Source organism: Triturus cristatus, chromosome 2_1, assembly GCF_964204655.1.
Source record: "Triturus cristatus chromosome 2_1, aTriCri1.1, whole genome shotgun sequence".
Lineage (NCBI taxonomy): Eukaryota > Metazoa > Chordata > Amphibia > Caudata > Salamandridae > Triturus > Triturus cristatus.
Genome location: NC_140581.1, coordinates 190,993,092 through 191,015,464, shown reverse-complemented (window position 1 = coordinate 191,015,464; position 22,373 = coordinate 190,993,092). Strand labels below are relative to the sequence as shown.

General features: G+C 49.9%; 1 protein-coding gene across 2 annotated transcripts in view; it reads left to right on the top strand.

Moving 5' to 3' along the window:
- Positions 1 to 22,373, top strand: part of MYO5B (myosin VB) — a 1,021,014-nt gene that overhangs the window by 590,519 nt on the left and 408,122 nt on the right. The gene's annotated exons all lie outside the window — the stretch shown is intronic.

Here is a 22,373-nt window from a genome sequence, read left to right as displayed (position 1 = left end):
AAAGAGTGTAGTCAAATGGAATTCTAAGCCGCAGATCAGCATTAAAAGTTTGAGCAAGCCTTAACTCTCGTGGCCAGTATACAAAAGAGCTATGGTCCTCCAATACCCCTGCAACCATTTACTTTGTCTTGCTAGATTGAACTTTAGACAACTGCAGTTCATTCAATCAAGAATGGGCAACATGCATGGCAACGAATTTGATAGACAAGAACTATTTCTCAATTTAACCAGAAGAAAACATATTGGTAGCCACCACACATGTAGAAAATTTGTCACAGCACAGGAGAGACCTTTCTTGTAATGTGCGCTTGAAAGTGGAGGCAGCGCAGCAAACTGAAATGTAAGGAAAAAGAAATGACCACGATAAACAATACTTGCATAGGCCTACCTCTAACATGGCGCAGGAGTAAGGCCTGGGCAGTCTTAAAGGGGCCCGAAAGACCAGAAAGAACTAAAGCGGAAATGGGCAACATTCAGAAGTGTCAGAACTGTCACTCGGCCAGATTCAGCTGCTCAATGTGAATGAAGCCCAGAAAAGCATTCGCCTCAAAATCCCTTAAATTTTAAACTTATTGGAAATGTACTTTGCTGTCCAAACTGTTCAGAATGACAGCCCAGGGTTCGGAACAGGGCTTCTGTAGTAATAAACCCACCTAGAAGCAATATTATTGAAACAACATAAAAGATGTTATGATTAGCTGCGGGAAGCTTGAATAGCCATCCATTTTGAAAGCAGAATGGCTTTGCATGCACTCGTTTTTGCTCTTTCTCCTGTCTTTGGATAGGACTGAATTACATTTGCTTAATTGGTAAAGCAGAATGTTAACAACAATGTATACAAAAACACACAGAAAAGGGCTTCCTGGCACACCCTCTTCTGCCACAGTGCACTCAGACTGGAGAGGCAGGAAAATCTGAGGTCTCACTTAAGACAGCTGTGCACAACAACGTACCAGGATCTTCAGCAAAACTGGGAAGAATAGCTTTTTAGGACGTGCAGCATTCTTTCTAGGAGATATTACAATATTCCACACTGAAGTTTCCGCGTGAACCTATCAGAATTCAGATAAATATGTTATCTGCTTCAAATAGCTCTTTCTGCGAGTAGTTGTCTCATGTTACTGAGCAGGGCGCGATTCAGGATGGTCGACCACTCTTGCAACCAAGTTTCATCGCAAGAAGCGCCAAGAATTATTTTGGTCAAGTTATTTTGGAAGACACTTCTCTAACGCTGATTTGTCACTTTTCCGGTCATTTGCGGTATTTGGGTGTCAAACTGATGCGGAGGTGAAACCTTTTCCCAGACAGTGTCAACGTTCAAAAATGGCAAAATAATGAGATAATACTCTCCCTTCCCCGGCCCTCACGGGTGAGTAGCCACGCTTTACAACCATGGTTGACTGATACAAATGCCAAACACACTGAGGCAAACCGTGAGTTGCACCAAGTATGCGTCCATGTGTACGAAGGTATTCATAAACTGACACTATAAAACTTTCTCTTACAAGGAGCGATTCAAAGCACGTCTAAACAAAGCAAACAAAAACTATTCTAGAAACATGATACTGCTAAACTATGTGAAAAGGCCCAAACGAATAGATTACACCAAGCAGGAAAGAAGCGGGCCAACTAAATCGCAATGAGGGTGTCAGGGGAAAAAAATCGCGAATGGGTGTAATATAAGGCACTGCATGCCCGGTTTCGCAAAATAACAATTTATTCACGAGATTCTGAGAAGCCCAATAGCGACTGCACCACGTTACCTCTCTACTTATGAGGCAAGTAAATAGAATCTATGAAACTCATACCTGCTGCTTTTATCATGGGCGTTCATTTAAATTCACTTCCGCTGGAAGTTTTACGTTATTGTAAAACATTTGACCAGCAGTACTACACAATTCCAGCCTGCCTTGCGTTCAGCCAAAAGCCTGCCCTCGGCAGTTCCCCAACGGAAATGAAAGCATGTTCTTTGTGGAAGGCAGGCGCGATCTGCTGACGTGACCTCACTAACGTGATGAACGTCATGTTGTCGATCTTTTACCATGCCTGGACCGGGGTGGGCCTCACGAAGAGGACATACCAGGCAGCAACAGAGGAATGAACAGGAATTCATTTTTAATAATTACCGGGCCCTCTGCAGGAGGAGGAAAGATCGCAAAGACCCGGCCCGGTGATTTAAGTGCCGGCACAAATTAAGCACTGTATCTAAGGTTTTATACTATGCATCTTCCCTGTTTGTCTGCTTCTGCTGCTCAGCCAGTGTGAATGTGTTGGGTAGAATGTTGGTGTGGATGGTGATGTCACTGGAGCGTGTGGATTGCTGTGAGGTGGAGTGTCAGTTGGATCCTAGGCTGAGCAGCAGGGAGGCTGCTCCTGGTGGGGCCTTTTCTACATCTTTACTGGAAAAGCTACTTATCATCTAAGAACAATAAACTTATTCATCTGTAACCTAACCAAGTATACTGGAACTCCTTACTACGACACAACATAAATTGGCGACGAGTTGGATAAAAACTACGCATGAGGACTTATTTCAAGCTCCATAAGGAACTTTTATTTAAGATTTTACTTACAAAAGAACCTACTTAAGAATTTCACGCCCTTCCGGCCCACCAATGTCCAGTTTCACCGGACAGCCCATTGATAGGGCGTATGTTTCCTGCTGCTATTTACTGGGCATATGTTTCCTGCTGTCTGTTTCCTGCTGCCATTGGAACCCTGCTGCCGTTGGCAGGGCTTATGTTTCCTGCTGCTATTTACTGGGCATATGTTTCCTGCTGCCATTCACACCCTGCTGCCATTGACAAGGCGTATGGTTCCTACTGCTATTTACATGGCGTTTGTTTCCTGCTGCCATTGACAAGGCGTATGTTCATGCTTAAATTCGATTTTATTGCCACTGATTACATCATCTACAAGCTAAGTAGCTAACCGCAAGGACTCTACTAATTTCTGCGATCTCACTATCAATACTTTCATTTTACCTGCCTGATAAGTGCTTATTCATGGTTCTTCTCCACAAGGATTGAGCGTGACTTGCGCTTTGCCTGCACATTTTCGGAGAATTTGCGTTCCTGTGGACTTCTTTACCCCGAACCTGTGTCAACTTGCCCCTATTCTGACACATCGTGAGTTTTACTGACTTTATTTCTTGCACTTTGCTTGCCACTTCAACAATTATACACTTACGCAAGCTCCCAGCCATCATTTTTCAAACTGGATCCTGTGTTCCACTAAAGAACCTTACTGTGTTCCTTGGTGGAGTCCTTCACAGCCGACACACCAGCCGCAGCATTCTCCTGAATGACGCTTCTACCAGCGCCTTCTCCGTGACGTCGCACGTCTTTACGTGCCTTATGTCACGTCTCCTACATGCAGCGTCCTTCACTCCATTGCTTACCAACGCTTGCAAGCCTTCTACGGAGATTTCCTTCAGCACGTACTTGCATCTTCTGTAGTGCTTACAGAGTGTTGGCACACACATTTACAAGCTTCTACCAGCAGTATCCCTGAATGGCTACAGCATCCACTCGGCGGCCCCCACCGACCCCTGCCCCCCTCACATCTACCACAGACCCGCGGCCGCCATTGCATCCGAACTACAACTCACCATCAACACCACCTTCAAAACAGGCCCCTTCCCAGATGACTGGAAGCGCGCAGAACCCAGACCGCTGCTCAAGAAGCCCACAGCTGACCCCACCGACCTCAAGAACTATCGGCCCATCTTGCGCCTCCGCTTCGCAGCCAAAGTTGCAGAGAAAACAGCCAACAGGAAACTGACACGATTCATTGAAGAGAACGCCGTCCTCGACCCATCCCAATCCGGATTCCGAAGCAACCACAGCACAGAGACCGCCCTACACGGCACCACAGACGACATCCTCACCCTCCTGGACCAAGGCCACTCCACAGCCCTCATCCTACTCGACCTATCAGTGGCCTTCGACATCGTCTCCCACTGCACACTAGTCGCCAGACTACACGACGCAGGCATACAAGGAACAGCCCTGGACTGGATCCGATCATTCCTCACCGGAAGAAGCCAAAGGATCAGACTCCCACCCTTTCTCTCCGACCCACGAAAATCACCTGCGGAGTCCCACAGGATTCATCCTTGAGCCCCACCCTCTTCAACATCTACATGGCTCCCCTCGCAGCCATCGTCCAACAACACGGCCTCAACATCGTATCCTACGCCGATGACACCCAGCTCATCATCTCCCTCACCAGAGACCCCACCACTGCCAAACTCAACTTCCAGAAAGGAATGCAAGACATCGCAGTCTGGATGACAAACAGCTGCCTGAAGCTCAACGCCGAGAAGACAGAAGTCCTTGTCCTCCTTACCACCCCTACTGCATGGGACAAAACCTGGTGGCCGACCGCCCTCCGAAACCCACCTACCTCCCCAGTCCACGCCAAGAACCTCGGCATCGTACTCGACTCATCACTCACCATGAACCTACAGGTCAATGCAGTCACCTCCAGCTGCTTCAACACCCTCCGCATCCTCCGCAAGACCTTCAAGTGGATCCCCACTGAGGCAAGGAAGACAGTCCCCCACGCACTCATCGCCAGCAGACTGGACTATGGAAACTCACTCTACGCTGTCAACAACAAGTCCCTACTCCGCAAACTCCAGACAATACAGAACACCGCCGCGAGACTCGTCCTCGGCATCCCCCGACACGAACACATCAGCCAACACCTACGAAGTCTCCACTGGCTCCCCGTGGAGAAAAGAGTCACTTTCAAAATCCTCACTCACGCCTACAAATGCCTACACAACAACGGACCCAAATACCTCAACGACAGAATCAACTTCCACGTACCCAAAAGAAACCTCAGATCTTCCAACCTCGCACTGGCCGAAACCCCGCGCATCCACAGAACCAGAGCAGGCAGAAGATCCTTCTCTCACATTGCAGTCAAGACCTGGAATGAGCTACCAGCAGACATCAGACACAGCCCCTCCCTGAACACCTTCAGGAAGACCCTCAAGACCTGGCTCTTCAGCTAAACAGATCTGCCGACACCCCCCCCCCCCCACCCCCCACCCTCCTCAGCGCCTTGAGACCCTCACGGGTGAGATGCGCAATTACAATTCCCTGATCGTTCGATTGACAGCGCGGTTATACGCACTCCTATTCTTCATAAATTTGTCAACAGATCAACATTGCGGCATTTTGATTTAATTGTGATTACCTCTAGCACGGTGATGCACACACCTTCTTCAAAACCTGCGACTATCAGTTTTTACGTCAGTGGAGCCACGTATGTGAGGTATTTCGGGGGACATTATTTTATTGTCTACAGCCTTACCGTCCTCGGATTAGAGACGCTTTGCAGTTTTCCTCGTAGCTTCACCTTTAAGTGCTGAACTTCAGGTTATACTGGGTACACATGCAACCTGTTTTGCTGTCTCATTTTGGCTTCCATATCTACGGCATTTTCAATATTATGCATTTTTCTGCTTCTTCTCGCACCTGCATTTTCTTTCCTACACTATTACTGCCATTTCACTTATGCCATTGTCTTATGATACAATGTGTTGATGTTCATTGGTTTAGTGGAGTAATGCCAATATATTTCTGATTTTCCTGCTTTAACTTATATCATGATAGTGTGTTTTTACTACATTGACATTTACATATGACAGCCCTTTTCAATATAGTTCATAACTTCATTACGCCTACGGCCTGCTCTTAGTCTCTGCCTGAGTCCCAGAATTTCTGCAAACCGTTGGCTAATTTTTTCCAGGACAACATCTCCAACAATTATTCAAAACTACATTTAGTACCTAATCAAGACCCAGGAATCCCTACCTATAAACCTAAGCAGCCAATAATCACCTCTCACATTTTAGAGAGGTTTGAGCCTTTTTCACTGGAAGAAATCTATAGCTCCTTGGTATCTGCAAAGTCAGGTTCTCCGTTGGATACCTGTCCACCTAAAACAATGTCCCCGTTGGCCACTCTTTGAGCCCCAGGATTCTTAGAGATTTTAATTGTTCAATAAAAACAGGTACCCTCCCGTCAGAATGGAAGATGGCCTGCTTACGTCCCATTCTAAAAAAAACCTCTTGGGATCATAAATTGCAATGCAACTATCGCCCTATATCTTTATAACCTCTTCTAGGTAAACAGCTTGAAAGTCTTGTCAATCAGCAACTCAGCTCTTATCTAGAAATTAATCAGATCCTTGACCCTTCCCAATTTGGCTTTCACCCTGGCCATAGCACCGAGACAGCGCTGATGGCAGTAACTGACTCTCTGCGTCTGGGAGTGGATGCAGGCAACCCAATGATACTTGTATTATTGAACCTCTCCGCAACCTTTGACGCCATCTCCCATATGAGGCTGATAGAAAGGCTACAAGAAATTGGAATTCAGGGTTTGGCATAAAATGGCTCCAACACTTCCTGAATGATAGACATCAAACTGTCATCATGGGCCCATATTCCTCACGCAAAATAACCTAGAGAAGGGCGTGCCACAGGGCTCATGTCTGAGTCCCACCTTGTTTAATATCTATATGGCTCCTTTGGCTGAGATCGCAGAGTGCTTTGGCTTTGACATAATTTTTTACGCTGACGATACCCAGCTGATGTTTACACCAGGCCAGGACCTGGCGGGGGAAAAAGAACGGTTTTCCTCAGGCATGTTAGCAATCTCAGATGGATGAATAAGAACTATCTCCAGCTGATTGCAGATAAGACCGAGATCATGCTGTTCGGCAAAGCCCCTGCCATCTGGGCTGAGGATTGGTGGACGCAGCGACTCGGCGCTTCCCCTGTACCCAATCAAGCAGTAAAAAATCTGGGGATAAAACTGGACCAAGCCTTAACTATGAGAGATCATATTCTGGCCACCACTGGCTCATGCTACCACTAGCTGCGCCTATTTTGCAGAATTTTTCCTTACCTTCCTACCGCTGCTCAGAGAACGCTGGTTCAGGCCTTAGTAATAAGCAGACTGGACAATGGCAACGCCCTGTTGGCCAATGTCAGTGAAATACTGATCTCTAAACTTCAGGTAGTTCAAAATACTGCTGCAAGGCTGGTGCTCAACTGCCCTTCGGGCTCCTCTTCGGCACCTCTGCTGAAAGAACTACACTTGCTGCCTACGAGGAAACAATCATATGTTAAAATCTGTTACCTCACATATAATGCCTTAAAGGGCAAAGGCCCACTTTATCTTCAGAAAAGAATAAAAGTGTATGCCCCCAGCTGAAATCGAAGAACTAGCTCGACATCCCTCGCATCCGTCTAATACGCAGCGGCGGCAAGGCTTTCTCCTATCTCACCCCTATGTACTGTAACAAGCTCCCTCTTCATGTACGTTCATGCCCGAGTTACTGTAAATACAGGAAACAACTTAACGCCCATCTATTTTTAATAACACCCGCATGGAGTTCTGTTTTTGATCCGCAAGCTGCGCCGAGAAGCCCTAGGGTGATTTGCGCGCTATATCAAGTTGATTTAACATAACAGTACTGTTAACATGTATCTTTCCTGAATTGCAAGTTTTTCGTTTTTCTTTCTCTTTGGTTGTCAGTGGGTATTATTTTGCTCCTTTACTTGATCTACTTTTACTATGCATATTTTGCTCTTGTGTATTATTGCTTGTATGCGCATTTCTCATTTTCTTTCCTGTGTGGTATCATTTTGAGATGTGTCTACACTATTTATCTTCTGTGGGGTGCGGTCCATCTAGATCACTATCTTCCTTGCGTGTTCTGTTTGGAGATTTCCCTTACTTCTATGGAGTGTAGATTAAGGGTGGGCGTAGTTCGCGAAGTAGCACTTCGCGAAGCTACGCAAAGTGAAGTTCGCACTACGCGAGCTACGCGTAGCACTTCGCGAACTGCGAAGTAACATGTTCGCACTGTGCAAGATGTTGTTTTCAATGATTGCACAGTGCGGACAAGCAACCGGCACTGTGCAATCATTGAAAATGGCATCTTGCACAGTGCGAGCTGTAGTTTTCTGCTGCTCGAGTAGATTTTTACTCGAGCTGCAGCTTTCTCAACGCGAACTGGTAGTTTCTCATCGCGAGCGGTCGCGAGCATACGCGACCCCTCGCAATGAGAAACCTGACCTTCTCGCGTTGGGAATCTCGCCGGGAGGTTTATTTTCCATGCTCGCGATCGCGAACAAGGAAAAAGTCTCGCCAGGATGTCATTTTGCTTGCTCGCGGTCGCGAGCAAGCAAAAAATGACCGCAGCACTACGCAACACTACGCTACGCGTGTTCGCACTGTGCTACGTGCAGTTCGCGTAGTGCGAAGTAGCGCGAACTTCGCAAACTACGCGAGCGTAGCGTAGTGCTTCGCCCAGGCCTAGCGTAGATCTCCCTTACTTTATGGTTGGGTGTATGCCACCAGTTGCGTGTTTTCTGATTGGGTGTCGGTCACCTGTTGCTTGCTTTCTGTTTGGGTGTCAGCCACCCTTTGCGTGCTTTCTTGGTTGAGTGCCAGTTACCTATTGCTTTCTTTCTGTTTGGGTGTCAGCCACCTTTTGCTTACTTATTATTGCTTTCTGTTTGGGTGCCAGTCACCCCGTGCTTACTTTCTGGTTGGGTGTAAGCCACCCTTTGTTTGATTTCTGGTTGGGTATAAGCCACCCGTTGCTGATTTCTGGTTGGGTGTAAGCCACTCGTTGCTTGTTTTTTGACTGGGTGTTTTCCACCCGTTGCTTGTTTTCTTGTTGGGTGTCAGTCACCTGTTGCTTGCTTTCTGTTTGGGTACCAGCCACCCCTTGCTTACCTTCTGGTTGGGTGTAAGTCTTTGTCTTTTCTTCTTCCTTTTGTTGTGGTCCGTGTTTCCCATTTTCTTCGCCAGACTGGCCAGCCTGTGTGATTGTGGTGGTAATTCGGAGCACTCTTTCATTGTTTGTTTTCGTGGTATACTTCTTTCTTATTTATGTATGTCTCTTTCTCATTTTGCATTTTTGGACAGTTTCCTTCTTTTTGAAATTTTCTGGTTTAAAATTTTCTCTGCTAAGGAAGGAGATGTGTGTCTTATCTTTCATGTATTCCTTTTCCGCCTTGTATCTTGCTGCATTTTATGCATGGTCGCAATATTCCTTTTCCTCCTTGCATCTTTCTGCATAGTCGTAACTTAAGTGCCTTGTGTATTTCACCAAATGCTGTTTGCATTTTTGCATTTACAATATCTTCTTTGCAAGTTTCTTTTTTGTAACTGTAATTTTCTGCTTATATTCTAGTATTTCGCGTTTCTTATGTAATGCTGTTTTCTACTTGTATTTTGCGACATTTTCTCTTGCAAGTTTCCTTTGTATCATTGTGATCTTTCTTCTTATACTTGCTTTTATACTATGCATCTTCCCTGTTTCTCTGCCTCTGTTGCTCAGCCAGTGTTAATGTGTCGGGTAGAATGTTGGTGTGGATGGTGATGTCATTGTAATTTGTGGATTGCTGTCTGGTGGAGTGTCAGTTGGATCCAGGAGCAGCAGGGAGGCTGCTCCTGGTGGGGGCCTTATCTACATCTTTACTGGAAAACCTACTTATCATCTAAGAACAATAAACGTATTCATCTGTAACCTAACCACGTCTCCTGAAACTCCTTCCTACATTACAACATCTTTCTTCCTCCTCACAAAGTCACTCAACTTCATCTTGAACATTCTTGTCTTCTCGTCTTTCTATTTTACTTCTCACATCACAAACTCCCCTCAATGATCAACCCTTCCCATTCAACCTTTGTCAAGCAAAGTGCCAGTGACCCTTTATTTTAAGGGTACAACAGTTGGCACACCTGTACTAACAAGCATGGTAATGCGCAAAGCCCAATAGAGATTCCTGAGAGTTTCGTCCCACCACATTTGCTGGTACCAATTGCAATTGACCTTCTATTACTCTGTTAAAAATATTCTGCCAGCCTGTTGCTGCAGGGTTGTCACATTGAGGTTCTTAGTGCACCTTATCACCACCATATTCAAGAGGGCCTCCATCTCCTGGCCACTGGCCAACAAGTGGCTTACAATTATCTGAGATCAATTCTTCCTTATATTCCCTCTGTTAAAACATATCTAAAAATCCAATAAATCTTCTCATGTTCTGATTCTAAGCTGTACCTCCGACTACTTTTAATAATCATTAAGCTCAACAAAGACATTCTCAGAAATCCAAATGGTTCATATATATCAACGGCCAAATTGCACCAGGGTTTGGTCTGAACTTCAGACTAATGAATTTGGGAATGGTAACCAGTGACTTGTCACTTATTTCTCATGCAGCACACCATCTCACCTAGTGCTTCACTGGTCTATCAATCCCAGCCACCAGAAATCCAGCTGAACTCTCCTTTTTGTGGCTCTTACACTAATATGATCCTCAACATCCATTTCCAACACCCTGTTCTTCTAACCAGCCAGCATAACTGAAGGAATTAACCTCCTAAGTCCCTTGCCTATGTTCAAATCCCCCACTATCTGCAAATTATCATCTTCTATTCTTCTTATGCAGTCAGTTGTTTGAGTTTCACATTATGATCAATGAGGTTTAATTGTAGAGTTCTTGGGGTTAATACATTTCATTAGGTGTGCGGTGCATCACCAAAGACTGGTTCTGCAGCACGCAGTCGCTGAGCAATGTATGACTCGCAGTTCAATGATCCTGCATGCGAGGGTGCGGTGAAGCGAGCATCACCGTGCAGACCAGTAGCCAGGCAAGCAGTGTATACTAGCCACAGCCATTGATATCAGCCAGGACGAGATGTCCTGTTTGTGCCATGGAGTCCCCGCACTTGGTGTTTTATATTTTCATTTGCATAAGCGAAACATGTGCATCAGTGCCCACATAGGCGCTCATGTTATTGCTGTGTGCAATTACTTGGGCAGTATCAGTAATTTATTCCATAAACTTGGCAACGCGAAGGCATAAAAATCATCTGTTTGGAAATGAAGGATCCTTAAGTGGGTTTTTAGTGGCATTTAATTAAGAGCAGACATTGTGGTCCAACACTAAAGCAGGTCCCTCGCTAGTACCTTGGATCACGAATTCAACGCGATGGTGTCTCTTGTGCTGACACTTGCTTCGATGAACATAGATGAGATTGTGTTTTTTTCAAAGCTGACCGATCACCTTTCCCCATGGTGCCATATCTATGAATTTGCCTTTTGTAACATGCTTGAAAGCAAATGCCAGTACTCCAGAGGAAGGAACAAGGGTGCTCGAACTATGGCATAGGTTGCAGTTCTGAGAAATAAAATGAGCTGGTACTGCAGAGCCAGGAGGAATGGCTTACACATTAAATTGAATAATCATTTCATGAAATTATTCATCCATGTACACTCAATCACTCATTAGCTTTGCACTGGATCATTAATCCTTGAACTCTTGTACCCAGTCATCCACCTGTTACCTAATTTTTTCCTTTACGCACTAGCCCGTCCGCAATACGACACACACAAGTTCATGAATCAAACCTGCTGACCTGGCCAATTCTTGAAATTAATGCATCCTCGTTGAATGTGTTTATAGCATCCAGTGAGCCTTTATCAAACAAAGTAACAACCTTCTGGAGGAAATACGTAAATTGAAACTTTTCAGTGATTGCTCAGTACAAAGGTCCATAGCCCTACTGATTTGTTAATGGCTCATTTACTCTGCCAACTCCAAAAGACATCATTGTAAGAAGCAATATAAGGGAAGAAGAAGAAGAAGAAGAAGAAGAAGAAGAAGAAGAAGAAGAAGAAGAAGAAGAAGAAGAAGAAGAAGAAGAAAGAAAAAAAAAAGTATGTCTGGGTTATGATGATAGGTGAAGAAGTCTGAGGCAGAGCCATCCTGTACTGCTGCACACACCATGGCCAGGTCTTGACACGTAGCTTTGAGGGTAAGACAGCCACACTTGCATTGGGCACCAACCACATAGGCTTGTACTTATGTTTATAACACACCACATCCCATTTCAGGCCCGCCCTCAGCAGCAGGTACGCCACTAGCAGCCGTACATAGCTGAGTCTGCAGCCACTTTACACCGAAGGATATATTCACATCACGCGTCCTGATGTGAATACATCCTTGTGAAGCGCATCTAAAGCTAGTGCTCTCTTCTCTTGTATTATGCACAATGGCCTTCAGTCTACAGTGCTCACTCATTCATGTTTTAAGCATAGGCAAAGTAGGTAATTGCCCAGGGCCATCCCCTTCTCTGGGGACCCCTGGTAAAGTGATCCCCCTTAGTTTCTCTCACTTTCGCTCTCTCTTCCTGCCTCCACCTCTGCTTTGTCTCTTTCTACCCAGTGCCATTTTAAGGGTCCAGGCCAGGCATGTTCTAGCTGTTTTTCTGTGAAGTTTAAGTATAATTCACATTGTTTGGCATCATGCAGGGTTAAATTATTAGAAAATAAGTTCTAAACTTCAATGCTATTCTGACATATTTTGATCCCCAAAATATATCTTGTCCATGGCACCTAAAAATCCGTAAAATGACATTGACCCACTCAAAACATCCATCCTGAAATAGTGGTGTTTGTTAAGTATCTAAAAAAAAGTCAGACACTTAACCCGGAAACGTAAACTAGTTTAGAATCTCAAGTAAACAAAACTGGGTTTAATAGCATATAATTAATAGATATTTATTTGTTTCAGTAAGTATGACAACATTAAAAATAATTATATTGGTCAGAACGTACTGCTACCCCTTCAAGTCCCTGCTTGTAGCTCTGGTTTTCTATAGAATACAGTATTTTCTTTGCCCTCCGGGGACTGTATTATAGAAGGTGCCTTGGGGGCACAACAGGCATGTGCACCTGCTTTGTGCAACCCGGGGCACTTTGGTATTGCAGACGGGCCGTAGACGCTTGCGTGGCCCCTTCTGTAATACATATAGCGCTAATACATTTGTAGCACCAGCAGTATCTCAAGAGGGCATTCCCTCATTTGCATGGGGGCGTGGGCATGGATGTGGGTGCAAAGGCAAAGAAGCTGTCAGGAGGTACTCCACAAAAAGGTGGCACACTGTCAGTGCTATTCCTGAGGGCAAGGCTCTCGAGGGATGAAATGGGGTCCCATTATCAACACCCTACTCAAAAAACCCAAAGCAGACCCAAAGGACCTCAAGAACTTTCGACCCATCTCCCTGCTCCCGTTTTTTTTTTATCATCTGTTTTTATTAGTTTTTCAAAACACAAGTACAGGAATTCAGTTCACTGACATACTAGTTCCCTTATTGATACAGCATTACGTAACGCACATAATAGAAACGTAGTTGGGTCACAGCATGGAAACTCCACCCCATTGCACTGAACCCCTAATGAGGCACAGCTCTTAAACATTAATATGTGCAGCCATGCACTCCCCCGCATGAGCACATCAGGAGACCCCGTTGAGTCTCTCGGCCGAATCCATGGCTACTTCCCAGAAACAATAATAAAACCAACATAACAAACCTCAACCACCTCACAAGTAGACCAGCTCCATTATTCCTATCGCTGCCCCTGCCCCCCGTGTGGTCCCCCTCTCCCCCGATGGTGTGTAGGGAGTAAACTACGGTACATAATCGCGTGTTTAGAGGCGTATTCCCTCATCGGTCAATTTAGGTGCAGGTTGTGTGTGGAACCCTATGAGATCACTCCGACTGATCTCCTGTTGCCCGTCGTGGCGACAACCCCCCCCCCTGCCTGCTCATCCCTCCCATATCCCTCCTCAGCATGCCTGAGTGCCCGAAGTAGCTCTTCCCACTGCGCAGCTATGGGCATCTTCCTCAACCCTAGTGTCTCCTCCCGTCTAATGGCAGCTCCCTCCGCCCCGGCCCAAGCAGCAAGCGAGTGCCTCCACGCCTGCGGATGAGGCGGGTCCTGCGCCTTCCACCTCCTGGTTATGAGGTGCTTTGCGACCACGAGCCCTAAATCCAGAAACCTGGACGTCACCTTAGTTGTCTGTGTCCTGCGAAAGTGATGCAGTAGGTAGACCACCCAGTCAAATGATACCTCCCGTCCCGTTATAGTGTGTAAGGAGTCATGAATTGTACGCCAGTAGGAATGTAATTTGCAGCAGCCCCACAGCATGTGTATGAGATCGGCTCCCAATTCAGCACACCTAGGACACCCGCCGTCCATGTGACGGAAGTAACTGTTAAGGACCGCGGGAGTGAGATATGCCCTATGTATAACGAATTATTGTATCTGCCGGAGGCGCATGTTTCTAGGTATACGCACCGGACCTTTCAGTATGCGTTCCCAGTCTTTATCCGTAAGTTGCCTTCCCAGGTCCACTTCCCATTTGTGCCTAAGCGGCTCTAGGGTAATCGCCGTGTGCGTCCTCAGTGATGCCGCAAACCACTGAATCAGATGGCAGCCCCGTCCCATGACGTGTAAGTACTGTATAGTAAGGTGCTGGCTGGGCTCCACAGACATGTCTCCCCACCGAGCAACCAAAGTCCTAACTAAGGAGTGATAAGTCAGGAATTGTCCGGGTGGTAGTCCCCCCTCCTCCACAAGCAAGTCACACGATAGGAGTGCTCCGTCTCGGTACAGGTCTCCTAAAGTTTGAATATCTGCCTCACGCCACTGTGTGAGTGTAAGGGAGGTAAGCGGTCCCAGCCCACTGGGGTGCCCTCCAACGGCAGCGCCGGCGCATACGGGAGCTCGTGCCGAGTAAGGAAAAGGCTCCTGCGGAAACAGCGATACGCCACTGCAAGGAGGAGCGGGGCTGGGATAGCACTCCTGGAGGCCGGATGGAAGAGCACCAACAACTGTTCAAGTGTGTACGGCGGGCCCATGGACGCAGTGTCCTCGCGACCCCTATCCGCGAACCAACGCGCTATCCACTGCAGCTGGGCCGCTAGGTATTAATGCTCAAAACAGGGTACAGCCAAGCCTCCCTGGTCCATGGGGAGGTATAGTTTCTTAAGGGACATCCTGTGACGACTATTCCCCCAGATGAAGTCCCTAAGGAGCTGTGACAACTTAGTAAAGAAGGCTGCTGGGATGTAAAGAGGTAGGTTAGCGAAATAGTATAGAAGCCGCGGGAGGATCACCATTTTGGATAGTGCCACTCTACCTGTGACCATGAGCGGAAGCGAGTTCCAGAAGCGTACCTGGGATTTAATGGCCGTGAAGGCCCTGCCCAGATTGCCATCTAGTAAGTCCGCCGGTTGGCGGTAAATGTGGAGTCCCAGATATCTGAAGGTGTCACCCCTCCACTGTACTCTGGTGCCATTTAAGATATTTGCAGGGTCCTGTCGCCCCTCGCCGAACGCGTAGAGGCAAGATTTGCTAGCGTTCACCCAGAGTCCCGAGAGGGCAGCAAAATCACGCAGAATGTAGGCCAGCTGAGGTGGAATGTCATCGACATCCCGTACGTACACCAACAGGTCGTCTGCATAGAGTGACACCTGGTGAACCGCGTCCCCCAGTGGTATGCCAGCCCCCATCCGCTCTCTTATAGTCGCTGCCAGGGGCTCCATCGCCAGAGCGAACAGGAGCGGCGACAGTGGGCATCCCTGCCAGGTTCCCCTGCAGATCGGTATGGCTTCGGATATATACGGTCCCAGACGCACCCGCACAGTAGGATCCTTGTAGAGGAGACCCACCATTTGCAGGAACCCCAAGCCAAGGTCGAACCTCAGCAGAAGCGTTGAGAGATACCGCCATTCCAGGCAATCAAATGCCTTTTCCAGATCAAGTATTAGGCAGCCCGCCCTCGGCCACTCCCGTGTACTGTCTGCCGCCACCCTAAAAAATCTCCTCAGATTCAAGGACGTACTGCGCTTTGGCACAAACCCATTTTGGTCTTTATGGACTAAGTGTGAAACCACTGGCGCCAAACGCTCCGCCAACACCTTGGCTAGGATCTCGCAGTCAGTGTTAAGGAGCACTAGCGGGCGGTAAGAGCCTAGGTCCGTAGGGTCCCGTTCCGGCTTGGGCAGAGACACCAAATAGGCCTCGCACATCGAGGGAGGTAGCGTGCCCGCCTCAACCGCCGCCCTGTATACCTTGAGGAGGTGTGGCACTAGATGTTCTCGGTAAGTATTATAGAACGCCGTAGGCAGCCCATCTGGGCCTGGAGTTTTTCCCAATGCTATGGAGGATATGGCGTCCCCTATCTCTTCCAATGTAAGGGGACAGTTGAGGGCCTCCCTCCACCTGTTCTGCAGTGACCATAGGCAGTTGCGCCTGTCCAATAAACCGCTCGAGATCATCTCCCGAGCAGTGACCTTGCGCACGATACAGCTGTGTATAGTGGTCTGCCAGGACCCTGTGAATCTACCGTTGGGTGCACCTAAGCTCTCCCTCCGGTGTGCGTATCGTCGCGACCGGGATTCGGGTGGTCTCCTGTTTTAATAGCCAGGCGAGCAGCCGGCCCGCCCTGTCAGCCGATGCGTGCGTGCGGGCCGTGAGTGCCGCATAATTCAGACACCTCAGGCGCTCCAGGAGCTCAGCGTGTTTGGCGCGCAGATCTGCCAACTGCTGTGCTTGGTCACCGCCCCCTCCCCTTCCCACTCGTGCTGCAGCAGCCGGGATTCGAGGCGGGTAAGTGACCCCGCTAGCTGTCTCCGCATATTCCATGTGGTTCCTAAACAATGACCTTGAATCACTACTTTAAGCGCATCCCATTCCACCCGCGCGTCGCTCGCCGTATCCTCATTGAGTTCGTAATAGGAGAGGAGCGCGTTTTCCACTGAAGAGCGAAATTCCGGATCCTCCAGTGCCGTAGGCTGGAGTCGCCACGTGGGTATGGGAGCACGACCCGCCTCCCAGCTAAGTTGAAGCCGCAGGGGGTTATGATCAGAGTGCGCGCGCCCCAGGTATTCTGCGTTCGCCACTAGTAGATAGGATCCCACTATCCTATCTAACCGCACGTGTAGGTCATTTGTAGGGGAGTAATATGAATAAATTCGATCTGCAGGGCACAAGGTACGCCAGATATCTAGCACCCCCCACTGTGAAAGCCAGTCGACTAACGCGCGGGCCGTGGAAGCAGCGGACGTCGCACGGAGCGGAGGGAACGACCTATCTAGATGCACATCCAGGACGGAGTTAAAGTCCCCTCCAATCAGCCAGGGGAGTCCAGCGTGTGGCGTAAATGCCAGTGACAGTCGTGCGAGGAAGGGTATTTGGTCAACGTTCGGGGCATAGATTGAAGCCAGTAGTATAGATTGGCCATTCAGCTTTCCCCGTACCAGCGTGTACCGACCCTCCGTGTCCACAGACACGTCTTCGCTAACAAACGGAACGCCCGCTCTGACCCACACAAGGGTGCCCCTGGCGTGTGCCGAATACACTGTGCCGTACACCTGGCCTCTCCAGCGCCTTCGCAACTTCTCTAACTCGGGCTGTGTCATGTGAGTCTCTTGTAATAGTGCGATGCCGGCTGAGTGTCGCTGTAAGTAGGTGAAAATGGAATACCTCCGCGTGGGAGTGTGCATGCCCCGTATGTTCCACGTAATAATGTTAACACGTGTCATGTCGCAGCTGCGTTGTGACGGGGGAGACCGGGCTCGGGGCCGGTGACAACCGTCTTGCGCTGTAATGAAGGAAGGGAGCTGTGATCTGAGGTAACAAAATCAACATAACAATAATAATTACTTAATGGCTGGGGCGAATCGCACAAGTGTGCCCGTCCAAACTTACGTAACCCCACGCGGGTAAAAACTAGGTCAGGGTGTGACCTGGGGGAAGTAGCGTGTGAATGAAAGCTCGCCTGCGCTGTTCCCGTGTGCCGTCCGAGCGTGGTGCGCCGCTGAGGAGTGTTACCCAGTGGTGAGCGGTGTGACTAGTGAGGTACCGGCAAAGCCCCCGGGAACCGCTCCCGTCTACTGTTCCCCCTTGGGAAGGCCCAACATGATCAAGCAGCTGTGATCGCAACTGTTCCCCCTCCCAGATCGGTAGGTCCACTAGGCCAGTTCCAGGGCCCAGACTCTCCCTCTTCCCCACCCACGTACAGCAGACAACCTCGAGATACTTGCACGATCAATAGTCCTCAGGCCATTTCTCAGTCCAGGATACCGTCCGCAGTCTGTGGGGTAACCACCGGCCCACCGAAAGCTTCAGAGTGGGAGGTCGACGGTGACGTTGACCCGCTCACCAGCACCTCGGGTCGTTCCTCCTGATCCGATGAGTCTACCTGACTCGGACTGGCCAGTGTCGTGACCGCCTGCAGCACATTTTGACGCTCCTGTCGCATTTTCTCCGGCGTTGGAGCCGCTGGCCGCACCGGCATCTCGCGTAGTGTTCTACGTCGTTTACGACGCCCGTCTCTCCTACTGGGGCGGGCTCCATCTCCCGGGTCGGCCGGCCTCGGCCCGTCCATAGTCCCTTCTCCTCCAGCCAGTTCCAGACCTCCGCTGGGGAGTCAAAATAATGAGTCTTCCCTTTATCCACCACACGCAATTTAGCAGGGATCAGCAGTGAGTACGGCAGCGCCAGCTTGCGAAGTTGGCGTTTCACTGCCATGTAATTACTTCTGCGACGCTGCCAGCGCGGTGTAGTACAGGAAAAGCATCACTTGACTGCCGCTCACCGAAAGACCATTCATATTACGGACCTCCCTGAGAACTGCGTCCCTGTCTCTGTAGTTCAGCAGCCTGAACAGGAATGGGCGCGGCCGGGCTCCCGGTGGCGGCTTTTGGGCAGGCACACGATGAGCTCTTTCCACCGCAAAGTGGGTTGACAGCTTCCCAGGCGGCATGACTGCGCGCAGCCAGTCCTCCACGTATTGTTCCGGATTCCGCCCTTCCTCTCCCTCCGGCAGGCCCACGGCGCGAACATTATTGCGACGGGAGCACCCTTCTGCATCTTCCGCCCTGTCTTCTAGGGCATGGATACGATCCAACATGTCTTGTAGAGCAGCAGCGTGACTGCGAGTGACCGGCTGCAGCTCCGTCAGTGTCTGCCCCTGGGTGGCAACCTTGTCCGCCAGACTGCGGTGATCCGCATGAAGAAGCGTAAAGTCAGATGTGACTTTATCGATGCGATTCTCCAGTGACGTCCTGGTGTGCTCCAAAGTTGTACCTATTCTCTCCACTGCAGCCAGCACAGAGTCCATCTTGGCCGCCAGTGCCGCGGATGATGTTGGTCCCTCCTTCATCCCTTCATGAAGGCGGGCGCGATCAGAGGTTGGCGCCTGCTGCGGGCCCTGTTGCAGCCTGGCGCATGCGGCCCATCACTAGTTGCTGCGCCGTGGGCATCCGCCCCCAGTCACCAGAAGACTAGATGCACTTGCGACGTCCTCCTACCAACCGCCCCAGGATAACAGCCGTCAGACTGCGGTTGATGTTCGCTTAGCCAGCGCCCTCAGTGAAGGCCCACCAGGTCCGTCTTCACAGGAATCGCCACATGCGCCCAGCCTTAGGCAGAGTCCACCAGTGGAGTCCGCGACAGGGTCCAGAAGCCGGCCAGTCCCCACCTGTGCCCCCCGACACTGCCTCCTCGTTCGGGGACCACCATCCAGACTCCCCGGTCGGTGTCCTCTGTCTTGCACCCTACAGGAGCCAGATGGGGCAGCACACCTCAGTACGCACAAGGCAACCCCACCCCGGTGGCAGCAGGCCGCAGCCAGGCAGGAACTCCCCAGTCAGAGGCACCGACACCCCCCCACGGGGCGGATCTCCAGGTGTATCCTCGCCCTCCGCCGACCTCTCTTCACCGCAGGCGCCTGTGCCGGTCCCCCAACCGCCCGCAGCAGCTCAGCCAGCAGCTCCCGTCGCGGACCCAGCGCTCGCGGCGCCACACCAGGACAACAGCAGCCCTCCTGCTCCCCAGCATTCCTCGCTGACTCCCTCCTCCAAACTGAGGCGCAGTGGCGGAGGGCCCACTTCTTTGTGTGTCCCGCGGTGTCAAAGGTCCACGCACTCCCCACTCAGTCTCACTGTCTACACCGCACTTAGCAGGCAGCTCCGGGCACTCGCAGGGGGGCGCCCCCACCCGATCCTTCTCTTGCGGCGAAAGGGCCAGCCACCACCTCACCCGTCACGATGGAGTCGCCTCCTCAGCGTCTCAGTCCGTGTCGCCTTGCGGTGTGCAGTCGCGGCGGGCAGGTCGCAAGATGGCCGCCATGACCCGGGCCCCGCGTCTCCTTGCCACCTCCAGCACCAGCCCGATGTGTCCGGCTCTTGACAGTCCTCAATTGCGCGGGGTTTGTTCAGCCCCCAGCGGGCATACGTCGCCAATCGCCACCGCTGGTCGCAGCACCCAAACGCATCGCTCTCAGGGGCCGATCTTCAAGTCTCCTTGCACCGGGGCGCCCCCCACAGCCGCAGTGTGTCCCAGGGCGCTGAGCAGCGCCCTCAGCGCCTCACTGTCAGTGTGTCCGCAGCCTCCTCCACCACATCCGCGCTGCGGCGTCCGTATCCAGGGGGAGATCTCCTCTGCCAGCCGCTCGCCGTCTCACAGCAGCCGCCGCCGTTCCGCGGCTATCTCCGGCCGCCAAATCTCCGAAGGGTGAGCCCCGCGGCCCTCCCGATCTATCGCCTCTCACTGCTCTCCGGGCCAGGCGACTCTGATGCTCCGCAGCTCGTTTTCCGCCGCCACAGCTCTTCAGAGCTTCACCGGCATCCCCGTCGCCCCGCAGCACCTTGCCACCGGCATTTGGGACAACGGCTGCACCTCAGGATCGTCATTTACAGGATAATTTGGGGAAAGGATAGCGGAGCTCTACTAGATCGCGTCCGCCATTGTGGCTCGCTAGCCACGCCCCCCCATCTCCCTGCTCCCGTTCCCGGTGAAAGTCATTGAGAAGACCGCCAACAGACAACTGACCCACTTCCTGGAGGAGAACAAAATCCTGGACTCCTCCCAATCCGGCTTCTGAAGCAATCACATCACCGAAACCGCCCTCATCGCCGCCACCGACGACATAAGGGCCCTGCTGGACAACAGCAATACCGCGGCCCTCATCCTCCTGGACCTCTCGGCCGCCTTTGACACTGTCTGCCACCGCTCCCTGCGCACATGCCTCCACGATCCGCGACAAAACCCTGAACTGGATCACCTCCTTCCACAATGGCAGAACCCAGAGAGTCCGCCTCCCCCTTTCTGATCCGAAGCCACCACGATCACCTGCGGCGTACCCCAAGGATCATCCCTCAGCCAACATCTACATGGCACCTCTCGCCAACATCGTCCGGGCGCACCACCTCAACATCATCTCGTATGCCGACGACACCCAGCTGATCCTCTCCCTCACCAAGGACCCGGCCACCACCAAATCCAACCAACACGAGGGAATGAAGGCTGTCACAGTGTGGATGAAGACCAGCCGCCTGAAACTGAACTCGGACAAGACGGAGGTCCTCATACTCGGCTCCACCCCCTCTGCATGGGACGACTCCCAGTCAACAAGAGGATTACCTTCAAGGTTCGCTGTGGCGCATTCAGGGAAAGTGCGCCATTAGCGTAATGGGTGTTTTCAGGCTTTGACCTTCGATGAACACCCTTCCTAGATACCCTTCCTAGAAAGCAGGTTCTCTGATGATTGAGTAATAAAGGCTTTGACATTTGTCGTGCCATAATGTGGTTTAATAAATGTATCTAGGCCTTGCTGACAAAGTTACTTTTTGTTGTAATTGAATACCTTGGGTCTGAGCCAGTCATGAGCTTGCGTCCACGGTGCTTGAATTCCAGCAGTTTACGCATCCATTTTAACGACTGTCTAGTAAAACCTGTCAAAACTTTGCATCACTTTAATAAGCCACTTTATTTGCAGAAATCGATAGTCCTTGTTCTTTTGCAGTGCTTCGGAATTGCTTATTGCCTGGAAATAAATATTGGCTGGGGAAGCGCATCCCATGCAAAATTAGCAAAAGCGGAAATTGTATTTACACTAGTGTGTGGAAAGCAAAATAGGTTTTTTCACTAGACAAACACTCTTGAATTGCATGACCTGTGTGCCCCTCTGTGCCTTTACATAGGCAAAGCCATTTGCATATAAATATATCAAGATGAAGAGGAGACCGAAATGCACTATGGATGTAATGTATATACCATTTCTTTTGCAAAAAAAGGCTTGCCTTCATCGCAGGAAGCAGAGACACAAAACAATCTCACTGGTTTTGATGACACCTATTTATTATCCTTTTAACTTCGCAGTTGTTCCCTTTAAATATGCCCCTTCGAATAAAATGTTACCTGTACAGGATACCTTGACACTATGATGTATTTCCTGCCGCCTCCATGTCTGTGAGTCTGTCTGCCATCCTGGGCCTTCCTCTTCCGTAACATTGTTTTCAGGCTTCTTAGTGCAACCTTGGTTCACTTCAATTAAAACAACAGGACAGATTGGACCAGGTTCAGTAAACTTAAATGAGTTGGTGGAGTTGGTGTTTTATAGCTGGTCTTTACATAGTGGCCATTGGTATACATTGGAAAGCTCCATGCCCTTTTCTGATTGGTCCATACCACCAGGG